The 10921-nt window shown below is 46.6% G+C and overlaps 1 non-coding gene across 1 annotated transcript; it reads right to left on the minus strand.

The window, feature by feature from the left end:
* Nucleotides 1-1553: 1553 nt before the first annotated feature.
* On the minus strand, nucleotides 1554-1739 carry LOC130296060 (U2 spliceosomal RNA). Its single transcript, XR_008849117.1, has one exon. It is a non-coding gene; the product is annotated as a U2 spliceosomal RNA (small nuclear RNA).
* Nucleotides 1740-10921: the final 9182 nt, after the last annotated feature.

Consider the following 10921-nt stretch of genomic DNA (forward strand, 5'->3'; position numbering starts at 1 on the left):
CTGTCACGAACCCGCAGGACTGGTAGTGGATCCTCTAGACCAGAGAGGCGATGGCACGGGCCGTACCGGGGGAACGGAGTCTAAGGGACTACTGATCTTTACCAGGGCCCGCCGCAAAGCGGGATGGACTTGCTGCGGCAGGTAGCCCCCAGGTCGTTCCCCCAATAGCGACTCGACCTCTCTGGCAGCTGATAAGACGAAGTACACAGGGAACAGACAAAGGCGTAGTCGGATGTAGCAAAGGTCAGGGCAGGCGGCAAGGGTTCACAGGCGAGTAGACGGTAGCAACGGGTTCGGCAATAGGCAAGGAGATACAGGCTACTAGGAACGCTTTCTCAGAGGCACTAGGCACAAAGATCCGGCAAGGGCAGGAAGGGGCAGGGAACTTTTATTAGGAAGGAGCAGGGGTAATTAGCCAGCGCACCAATCAATGGTGCGCTGGCCCTTTAAATTTACTGGAGAGCGGGGCCACTGGCGATGTGAGGCAGAGGCTCATGACATCATGGCCATGCCCCCTCAATTCAAGTCTCTGGGAGGGGGCGTGACACACAGACATGCATTGAGAGGGCGTGGCCGAGACTTCACGAGCCTCCAGCGCTGCACCAGATGTTCTAAACGAACGCTGGATGCAGCAGGGAGATCACGGGGGTCCACAGTGGTGGGACCCCCTGCAACCAGACATCTTATCCCCTGTCCTTTGGATAGGGGATAAGATGTCTAGGGGCAGAGTACCCCTTTAATCCAATGGAAGGCTAAAAACCCTTATGAGGCTGATGCCAATTGCCCCATTCTAGGGAAAAAAATTGTTTCCAACTCTGAATACAGCAATCAGAATAAATCCCTGGATCAACATTCTGTCCCTTTAAATTTAGTATCCAGTTCTACAGATATGTAATGTGGCAGGTTGGCATAACTAACCTAATGTTCCCATGTGTGTCCAATAACCTTTTAGAATTTTTTTTTCTATCATGCAAAGTGCAATAATAAGATCTCTGACCAAGATTATGTGACAACTGCTTGAACACTTTACTGAAACTTCTGTGCCAATCCAAAAACAATGCAGTTGCTGAAGCACATTGCGGTGCTAAATGTTACAGTCTTTGGTGCAGTTGTGTATTTGGTTACTGTCCCTTTAAAGGTTGCTTTGGCAGCAGATCTATTGAAAGGTGCTGTTAGCATGTGTGACTAATGTAGTTGCAGATGCAGACAAGTTATATATGATACATAAATCAATGAGCTTGTTCTCTACTGGTGAGGATCTGGACAGGATGGCTTACTATGGTGCAAAAACACGAAAAGTGGCACAGTGACATACAAAAAAATAATAAATAAGTGAATGAAGTGCAGATATACTGCCCGGTCATCCGGCCGGATCTATAAAAATGTCACCGATCCTAGCCAGAAGGCCGGGATACCAAGGGTGAGTGTCAAAGGTGAAGAGTAATGGTGCAGTGCTTCCACTCAGTGAGTTACAACACCCAGTGAGTTTCGGCACCTCAAGGTCACCACTCCCCGAGGCACAGAAGTACCTCGGCTCTACACCCCTCTACCTCATGGCGAGACCCGAAAAACGGTCACATCAGGACAGCCGTCGAGCTGATTCCTCAGAACCAGCCCCGGAACGCCCCGGTACACTTGCCTCCTCCATGCAGCATCCATCCTACATCAATGGCCAAAGACTAAACCACTGATAAGAACAGATACTACACTTGATCTTAGCCAAAAGGCCGAGAAGCACTGCTTCAAGGTACTGTCAAAGTTGTGTCCATATTACTTGTCCCTTATGGTGCTCCCATGACGGTAGAGTGGCCACACATGCTGCAACCTGCACATAGCACAGGGAGGCACAACTACATTGCGGCCACCATGTGCTTTTCGATGAGTAAAGAACCGAGGCTACCTTCCAGACAAAATAACCGGTTTCTATCGGCTAATAGTCTTGTTCTGTAACAGCTGTGGGGCTTATTCTCCCCCTAAGACCACTTCGCCCATCTTGATGGAGCCTCATGTCAAACAAAGGCACACTTCAGCGCCGCTCAGGGCTTAGCCAACATGTGTCCTTCCAGCTGTTGAGGACTAATAAAGACATATAGTCAAAAACATTTGGATAGCCATAAGTAGCCTATAGAAGAAAGATAACAGTTTACGGTCAATTATTTCTCCGGATTGCACCGATACCCATGGTACCACTTCAAGCGAAACAATGGATCCTGCACTAAGAATGAATCCTTCTAAATCGGACACTGGGATACAATTTGGTTGCATCCAGAGACTGCGGATCTTACTTTTGATTTCCATCTACCTGGTAATTCTAAAACCAGACTGAGAGTCCACTTGTCTGCATCTCCTTGTTGGCTGAAGAATACAGGTCATTCACATCAGTGTGTAGTCCACAGTTTCCCAATCTTGGTGCCTCCAGCTGTTGCAAAACTACAACTCCCAGCATGCCCGGACAGCCAAAGGCTGTCCGGATATGCTTGGAGTTGTAGTTTTGCAACAGCTGGAGGCACCCTGGTTGGGAAACACTGGTGTAATCTATGAATGGACCACCTGCAGAGGCTGTCACAAGTTCCTTGCAAAAATACACTGTAAGCATTAGTTTATTTGTCCTTTTACAGATTATTGTAAATGTTAATACAAATATTATTTAAAGAACTACCCTGCAGAACTATTCTGAAAATCTGTGCAAAATTTTGTGACAAGATCCAAGATTTTCTAGTGGATTTCAAATTTTGCATGTTAAAGGGGTACTCCACTGGAAAACATTTTTTATTTTTATTTTTTTATTAACTGGTGCCAGAAAGTTAAACAGATTTGTAAATTACTTCTATTAAAAAATCACAATCCTTCCAGTACTTATCAGCTGCTGTATGTTCTTTTCTTTTTGTTTTTCCTTTCTGCCTGACCACAGTGCTCTCTGCTGACACCTCTGTCCATTTTAGGAACTGTCCAGAGTAGTAGCAAATCCCCATAGAAAACCTATCCTGCTCTGGAAAGTTCCTGATACAGACAAAGGTGTCAGCAGAGAGCACTGTGGTCAGGCAGAAAGGAAATTCATAAAGAAAATAACTTCCTGTGGATCATAACAGCAGCTGATAAGTACTGGAAGGATTAAGATTTTGTAATAGAAGTAATTTACAAATCTGAAGTTCAGTGCAAACTGGTACACTAGTGGCAGTGCGCTTCTGGATGCGTTAAATGAACTCTAGATGCGTTTCAGGGCTCTTAACCATTCGGAGTGGCCCTTTCTTCTACTGAAGAATGGTTAAGAGCCCTGAAATGCGTCTAGAGTTCATTTAACGCATCCAGAAACGCACTGCCACTAGTGTACCAGTCTGCACTGAACTCTTTTATCTATATTGAATGGATTATCCGGCAATTACCTTTTGCAATATCTGTAGCCTCCCAGTTTGCAGCCCACTGCCTCCGGCTCATTCATCAGTTCACCCCGGCAGCTTACTTCAATCATCTATCACGTGTTTTTGATGTCAGACGCCACCGAACCACACGAGGTCCATGCCAGGACATCACCAAGGTGTCACCTTCTAACTACCTCATCACAGCGGTAAACTATGGGTCTGTGGCAGGCAGACCAGTCGCGGAGACGCATGCCAGCGTCCTGACACCAGAATACCATCGTCCCGAATGCGGACCTGAGGAGATAAATGTGCCGAAGGTAACACCATCAGCCGGTAATTATATTTATCTATTTGGACTGGGAGACACTGAGTAATATTGTGAACTGTCATTCCATCATTCTGATCCACCAGATGCCGGACTATCAAACAAATGAGCATAAAATATACATTTTCAGTGCGGGACATTATACCATTCCACAAGGGCCCTGTGGTATTAGGTTTGGCAGAAACTTGCATATACCATTACATTTATTGCGTGGTTTTATATCTGTGGGTGCATTATTTTATTTTATTTATTTTATTTGTTTAGATATTTTATCTGTCTACGTTATTGAATACATTTTATAAATCCTTTCATCAAAAAATTGAAGCGCGTATTTTATCTAATTCCTTTTGCTTATCACGTATCAGGTTGCCTAATACTAGCCTTGAGGTGGTGATTATACTTTTTCTTTCGCATATTTAATACATCTGGTGTAGGTGTAAAATCACTATACCTCAGCTGAGAAGTTGTGAGCTGCACTGACTTTTCTCATTTACAAATCTGTTTAACTTTCTTGAACATGTTGATTTAAAAAAAAAAAATTCAGTGGAGTACCCCTTTAAAGTTCTAAATGACCATCATTTTACTTATTAACATTGACTAGAAGCCTTCACTGTTTATTTCCAAAAGCTGAAAAACAGTTTTTTGGTGTTCACATGGATCAGTTATCAGAGCAGGGTACCTGTGTGTATGTCATATGACCAGGACAGATTTTGCTCTTCTAAGGCCATGTTCACACAACAGAATTTCCAAGAGAAATCTGGCGGAAAAATTCTGCTCGGAAATTTGGTTGTAACAGAGTCCCATTGTTTTCAATGGGATTCTGATGCACAGTGCACACGGCCAGCTTTCCACAGCAGATGTTTCCACCACGGAAATTCCGATTCTGGTGTCGGCCGAGTCTGGAGACGACTGATTTTCAAGCAGTCCTAGTGCTGGCATGTTTTAGTCGGTGCCCGCTATTTGCAGAATGTCTGTCTGTGTATTTTGGGCAGACAGTTCTCAAAGTTTCCATTCAATTGTCAGGATCCGGGTACTGTGAGGATACTGGTGGTGGATCCTCTGTGTCAGTGGGGTGATGACGTGGGCTGTACCAGGGGAACGGAGTCTAAGGGGTTACTGGTATTCACCAGAGCCCGCCGCAAAGCGGGATGGACTTGCAGCGGCAGGTAACCCCCAGGTCCGTTCCACCCGATAGCGACTCAACCCCGACTGACTGCTGAGATAGGCGCGGTACAAGAGATTAGGCAAGAGCAAGGTCGGACGTAGCAGAAGGTCAGGGCAGGCAGCAAGGATCGTAGTCAGGGGCAACGGCAAGGGTCTGGAACACTGGCTTGGGACATACAAGGAACGCTTTCGCTGGCACAATGGCAACAAGATCCGGCAATACAGGGAAGGGGAAGTGAGGTAATATAGACCAGTGCACAGGTGAAAACACTAATTTGGACCAGTCGCCAATCAGCGGCGCACTGGCCCTTTAAATCGCAGAGAGCCGGCGCGAGCGCGCCCTAGGGAGCGGGGCCGCGCGCGCCGGGACTGGACGGAGGACAGGACTGGTAAGCAGGCTGGGATGCGAACCGCGAGCGGGCGCGTCCCGCATCGCGGATCGCATCCCTGCTAGATAGACTATCGCAGCGCTCCCGGTCAGCGGGTCTGACCGGAGCGCTCGTCGTAACATCAATCACAGCAAGCACAGATCTTAAAAGCTCTGTGGAGAATCAAAACACAAAGTATACAGAAAAAAAACTGTGTAAATTCTAATTATACAATAAAATAAGTACGGGATATGCTCCTACAGTCTGGTCAGGTTGAGGCCCTGTACGTCCTCAGGGCTCTCCTGCAGTGTTCCCCCATATTGTGTATTGGTTGTATATTTAGTGTAAAGGACCTTTGATTTGGTCACATAATTATTAGTCACATGATAATGATTGTCAATTGTTTAAGTCAAATGTTTTGTTACCCAGAGAGCACCAGGTGACCAGATGACCCGCAACTAGTCTATGGGCTCCTTTATAAGAGGGGGAGGTACTACAATCACTCTCTTTGATCCTGAGGTCAAGTCCAGTCCAGACGTCTCAGAGCCAGTGTCCAGCACCACATGTCAGTAAGTTAAGTCATCTTTGTCTGCTGTCACTATCTTCAGTCAAGTCAAGTCAGTTATAGTCAGCGTGGCTGCGCTAAAGTCTGTCAAGTCACTGCAAGTCCCAGCAAGCTGTGAGGTCCTCTATGTTACTGGTCAACTCTCTGGGATCCTGGCCAAACTGTAAAGACTGTACCATCTGTCTACCTCAATAAAAGCTACTGTTAACCTTAACCTGGCCTTGGACTATTATTTGCCCTGCCTTACCTAGGACAAGTGGTGCTACCTTTGAATGGTTACATAGGCAAACCACGCCCTGGCGTCACGAACACTAAGGGGTAAACACCATCTACCCCTGGGCAGTACCATATGCCCCTACACCTCACATCACAACTCGACACCACAACTCTTTTGGCGTCGCGAACACCAAGGGGTTAACACCATCTATCCCTGGGCAACACCATCTGCCCCTACACCTCACATCACACCCCGACACCACATAAATATTTTAAACTTTAATCCACAGAAAAATCTACAACTGATCTGCGGAAAGATCAGCAGAAACAAATCTGTATCAATTCTTACCAGATTGTGCAGATGATTCCTGCAGATTTCCCTAAAGCAGTGTTTCCCAACCGGGTAGCCTCCAGATGTTGCAAAACTACAACTCCCAGCATGCCCGGACAGCCAAAGGCTGTCCGGGCATGATGGGAGTTGTAGTTTTGCAACACCTGGAGGCACCCTGGTTGGGAAACACTGCCCTAAAAATTGTGTATTTGCCTCTGAAATCTTCCACAGGAGATCCAAACTTTTGTGAACTTACCCCTAATCTACATCACCCTAAGTGACCCACATCTTTATCCATCTTCCTGCAGGACAAATTGTAAAATATTTTACTAGACCTGTGAAAAAATAAAAAATAAAATAAACCATCATTCACTAATCTCTTTACTCCTAATTGACTGTATCTCTTCTGCTCCTCTGGGGCTGTTATCCAATAATACAATAGACTAGAGTAGTGGGGATAGGGTTTAGGCTCAGTAACATATGCTGCAGTGTTTTGTGTCTGACACAATGGAAATAGAAAAGGCTGTTGCAGAAAAGAGAGCAATTCCAAACATTAAAGGGGCACTCCACTACTTTAAAACGTTTCCCCTATGTCCAGAACGAGGCCCATCTCTCCCTGTGCATGGAGCATCATGTTGGCATGTGCTCCATGGGAACACAGGAGATACCCAAGTACAGCGATCATGTATCTCTGGCGCTCCCATAGAAAATGCCATGCCAACACGCCGCTCCATGCACAGGAAGAGACGCGGATTTGTTCTTAGTGGAGGAGAGGTGAGAACCCTAACATAAGTGTTCCATGCAAAGGTGTTCTACCCCAACCCTTACCTCTGTACCACTTTGACAGACCTGTTGCTGAACCGCTGGATTGCTGACCTGAACCTGTGCCGCCTTCCTCGACTGTCTTCCTGCATATGACCTTGTCTCTGCCTCATCCAAATGTACCGATTTGACAAGTGGGCCAGCCGCTACCCACAACAGGACCATACTTGTGGAGCAACCTAGTGTCCTCTAGAAGCAGAAGTCCAGATTCTCCATCCTGGAGCAGAAGAAAGGGTGAAAACCACAAGCATGGCCCAAAGCCAAAGCAGTTTGATACCGTGTTTCTCCGAAAATAAGACCGGGTCTTATATTAATTTTAGTAAAAAAAAAACACACTAGGGCTTATTTTCAGGGTAGGGCTTATTTATTTATGGTATGTACCTTGAACAACATGGGGGCTGTAGCAGTGTGGAGGATGGGGGGCTGTAGCAGTGTGGAGGATGCCACACACCCCCATCTTCCACACTGCTACAGCCTCCCATCCTCCTACAGCCCCACATCCTCCACACTCCTGCAGCCCCCCATCCTCCACACTCCTACAGCCCTCCATCCTCCCCTTCCCCATCGTCCTCCACACTCCTACAGTGCCCCCCACCCCTCTGCCATAATAAACTAGGGTACACATTCCATCCCCCCGGCTCAATTACGGTAACTTGCCGTGGGACCAGCAAAGGGAAGGGGGGGGTGGATAGTGTTCTACCAGCATTACTGGCAGCCGCGGTCCGGATCTGGACCGCGGTCTGCCAGTTGATTACCCCTGGCCTAGGTCTTATTTTTGGGGTAGGGCTTATATTACAACCCACCCGGATAATCCTGCTAGGGCTTACTTTCGGGGTAGGGTTTATTTTCGGGGAAACAGGGTAGGACAGTGGTAAATACCCATTGCCTGTTCCGCCAGCCCATTCATGTATTGCATGATAAGCCGTAAATAAGAAGGGGTCTTTGACCAAAAATCTAAGCCATTACAGTGTTGAGTTTTTACACCCAGGACAAAAAGACCTGATGTTTTGTCCTGTCCATGACTCTTTGGGACCAATTCTTCTGGATTACTACCCAATATCAAAGGGGATGGGATCAACTACTGCTCAGTCTCATCTCTTCACCAAGAAGCAGGCTGTAGGGCAGGGTGGAAGGAGTTAATCTGAGATCCCGTTGGATATTATGTGTCAGTTGTAATTGTGTTTCCCAATTTGTTAGTTCCTATATTCAGCGTCATCTGCTCTACCTTGGCTGAGCTGCAGAAAATAAAGGACAGTACCAAGCTGGGAGAAATTCCCCTACTATGAATACTTCTCCCTGATGCATGACTGGTCACACTCTGAAAATGAAACTAGTCCCCACTATCGCCCATTGTTTTAAAAGAGTTATCCGAATATCAAACATCCACAGGAAAGGTTATACTTGGATGATTGGCGGGGGTCCGATTGCTGGGATCCCACCAGTCCTAAAATCAATAGTAGTTGAACTGAATGGAGTGGCAGCATACATGTGCTCCAATTATTATTTATGGGGCTTCTAAACATTGCTGAGAACTAAACTCTTCAATGTTTAAAAACCCCATAGAGAAGGAATTCAGCGCTGGCAGCCCTATTCACACTGGGGGCCAATTGACCTCCATTCTCTAGATTTGTAGGGCTCCCACTAGTAGGACCCCCATTGATTAGCTACCTATGATATATATTGTGGATAGGGGATACATTTTGATCTTGGAATAACCTCTGATGAAAAAAAGACTTACAAGGCCTAATATGTGTAATTTATTAATGGATCCAGTGTCAGTGCTCTGCTTGTAGTGTCCTAGTACCTGTGTTTCAGCTACCATCCCAAAAGAAGATGTCATGTGGCTGTAAGAAATCTTTCTGCAACTTATATACTGCGCGTTTATGTGCAAAACTGTTTTTGTGCATTGCACTACATTAATAGCATACACTGAAAAAAAAGTGTAAGGGTTAAATGGGTACTCCAGCCCTAATACATCTTATCCCTTTATCCCCCCTCCACACACCCCCCCCCCTGTGTGACGTCACGATACTCCAGCCCCGTGTCCATCGTGTTTCACTTAGGGGATATGATGTATTAGGGCCGGAATACCCCTTTAAAACTTGCATATACTGCAATATTGTGTACAGTACTGGGCATCAGTATACAAACAATGATATAGTGGAGCTGGAGAGGGTTCAAAGATGGGGAACCAGAGTAATAAGGGGAATGGGAGGACTTCAGTACCCAGAAAGATTATCAGAATTAGGGTTATTTAGTCTAGAAAGAAGATGGCTTAGGGGCAACCTAATAAATATATATAACTATATTGGGGGCAGTACAGAGATCTCTCCTTGGCTGCTGTCAGCGAGTACCCCAGTAAGGGTCCCGGGTCTCCACTGAACCTCCCTGCTGCAGCCAAAACACAGAAGCATGTGCCCCTTACATATAATGCCCCAATAATGTGCCCCTCACATATAATACCCCATCATGCGCCCCTCATATACAATGCCCCCTGTGCTGTGCCCCTCATATGTAATGCCCTCATCATGCGCCCCTCACATATAATGCCCCATCATGCGCCCCTCATATATAATGCCCCCTGTGCTGTGCCCCTCAAATGTAATGCCCCCTGTGCGGTGCCCCTCATATGTAATGCCCTCATCATGCGCCCCTCACATATAATGCCCCCCATCATGCGCCCCTCACATATAATGCCCCCATCATGCGCCCCTCATAAATAATGCCCCCATCATGCGCCCTCATATTTAATGCCCCCTGTGCTGTGCCCCTCTCATATAATGCCCCCATCATGAGCCCCTCATATATAATGTGCTCATTATGCGCCCCTCACATATAATGCCCCCATCATGCGCCCCTCATATATAATGCCCCCTGTGCTGTGCCCTTCACATATAGTATAATGCCCCCTGAGGGGACAGGACAGGGGGCATTATATGTGAAGAGAACATGACAGTTGGGGCCCCCTGTGCCCCTCACATATAATGTCCCCTGTGCTGTGCCCCTCACATATAATGCCCCCTGTGCTGTGCCCCTCACATACAGTATAATGCCCCCTGAGGGGACAGGACAGGGGGCATTATATGTGAGGGGCACAGGGGGCCCCAACTGTCATGTTCTCTTCACATATAATGCCCCTTGTGCTTTGCCCCTCACATTAAATATTCCCTTTTCTCTGCCCCTCAAGTTTTCAAATCCCCCCTTCCCCATCTCCTCCTGTATGATATAGTGCCCCCTGAGCCCTGAGCATACTCGTCTTACTTACAATATGTGAGCCGTGGGATTACCAGGTGCCGGCGCGATTATATGACGTCATCGTGCCAGGTTTCCGTGGAAGGATAGTGAATGAAGGAGTTCTGCTCCACCATGCTAGAGTACACCCCCCCCCCCCCCCCCCCGCTACGCCACTAAGCAGCGGGCTGCAAAATTTTGGTTCAGTGGGCCGCGAGTTTGAGACCCCTGGTCTAGAGGAAAGAAAGTTTCTTCACCAGCACAGAGGGGGATTCTTTACTGTAAGAGAAGTGAGTCATGGTGAACTCAAAAAAGGGGTCAAAAGAGGCCTGGTAGGTAATAACTTAAGTTAACAAGTTATGGAAACTAGATTAATGTGGATAGTACGTTCATCCAGGGATTTATTCTGATTGCCATATTGGAGTCGGGAAATAATTTTTTTTACCCTGGTATGTGACAATTGACATTAGTGGCATAGGGTTTTTTTTTTATCCTTTCTCTGGATCCACACAGTAGGGATGTGGGTTGAATTTTATTGAC

This window comes from Hyla sarda, chromosome 11 (genome assembly GCF_029499605.1).
Source record: "Hyla sarda isolate aHylSar1 chromosome 11, aHylSar1.hap1, whole genome shotgun sequence".
Classification (NCBI taxonomy): Eukaryota; Metazoa; Chordata; class Amphibia; order Anura; family Hylidae; genus Hyla; species Hyla sarda.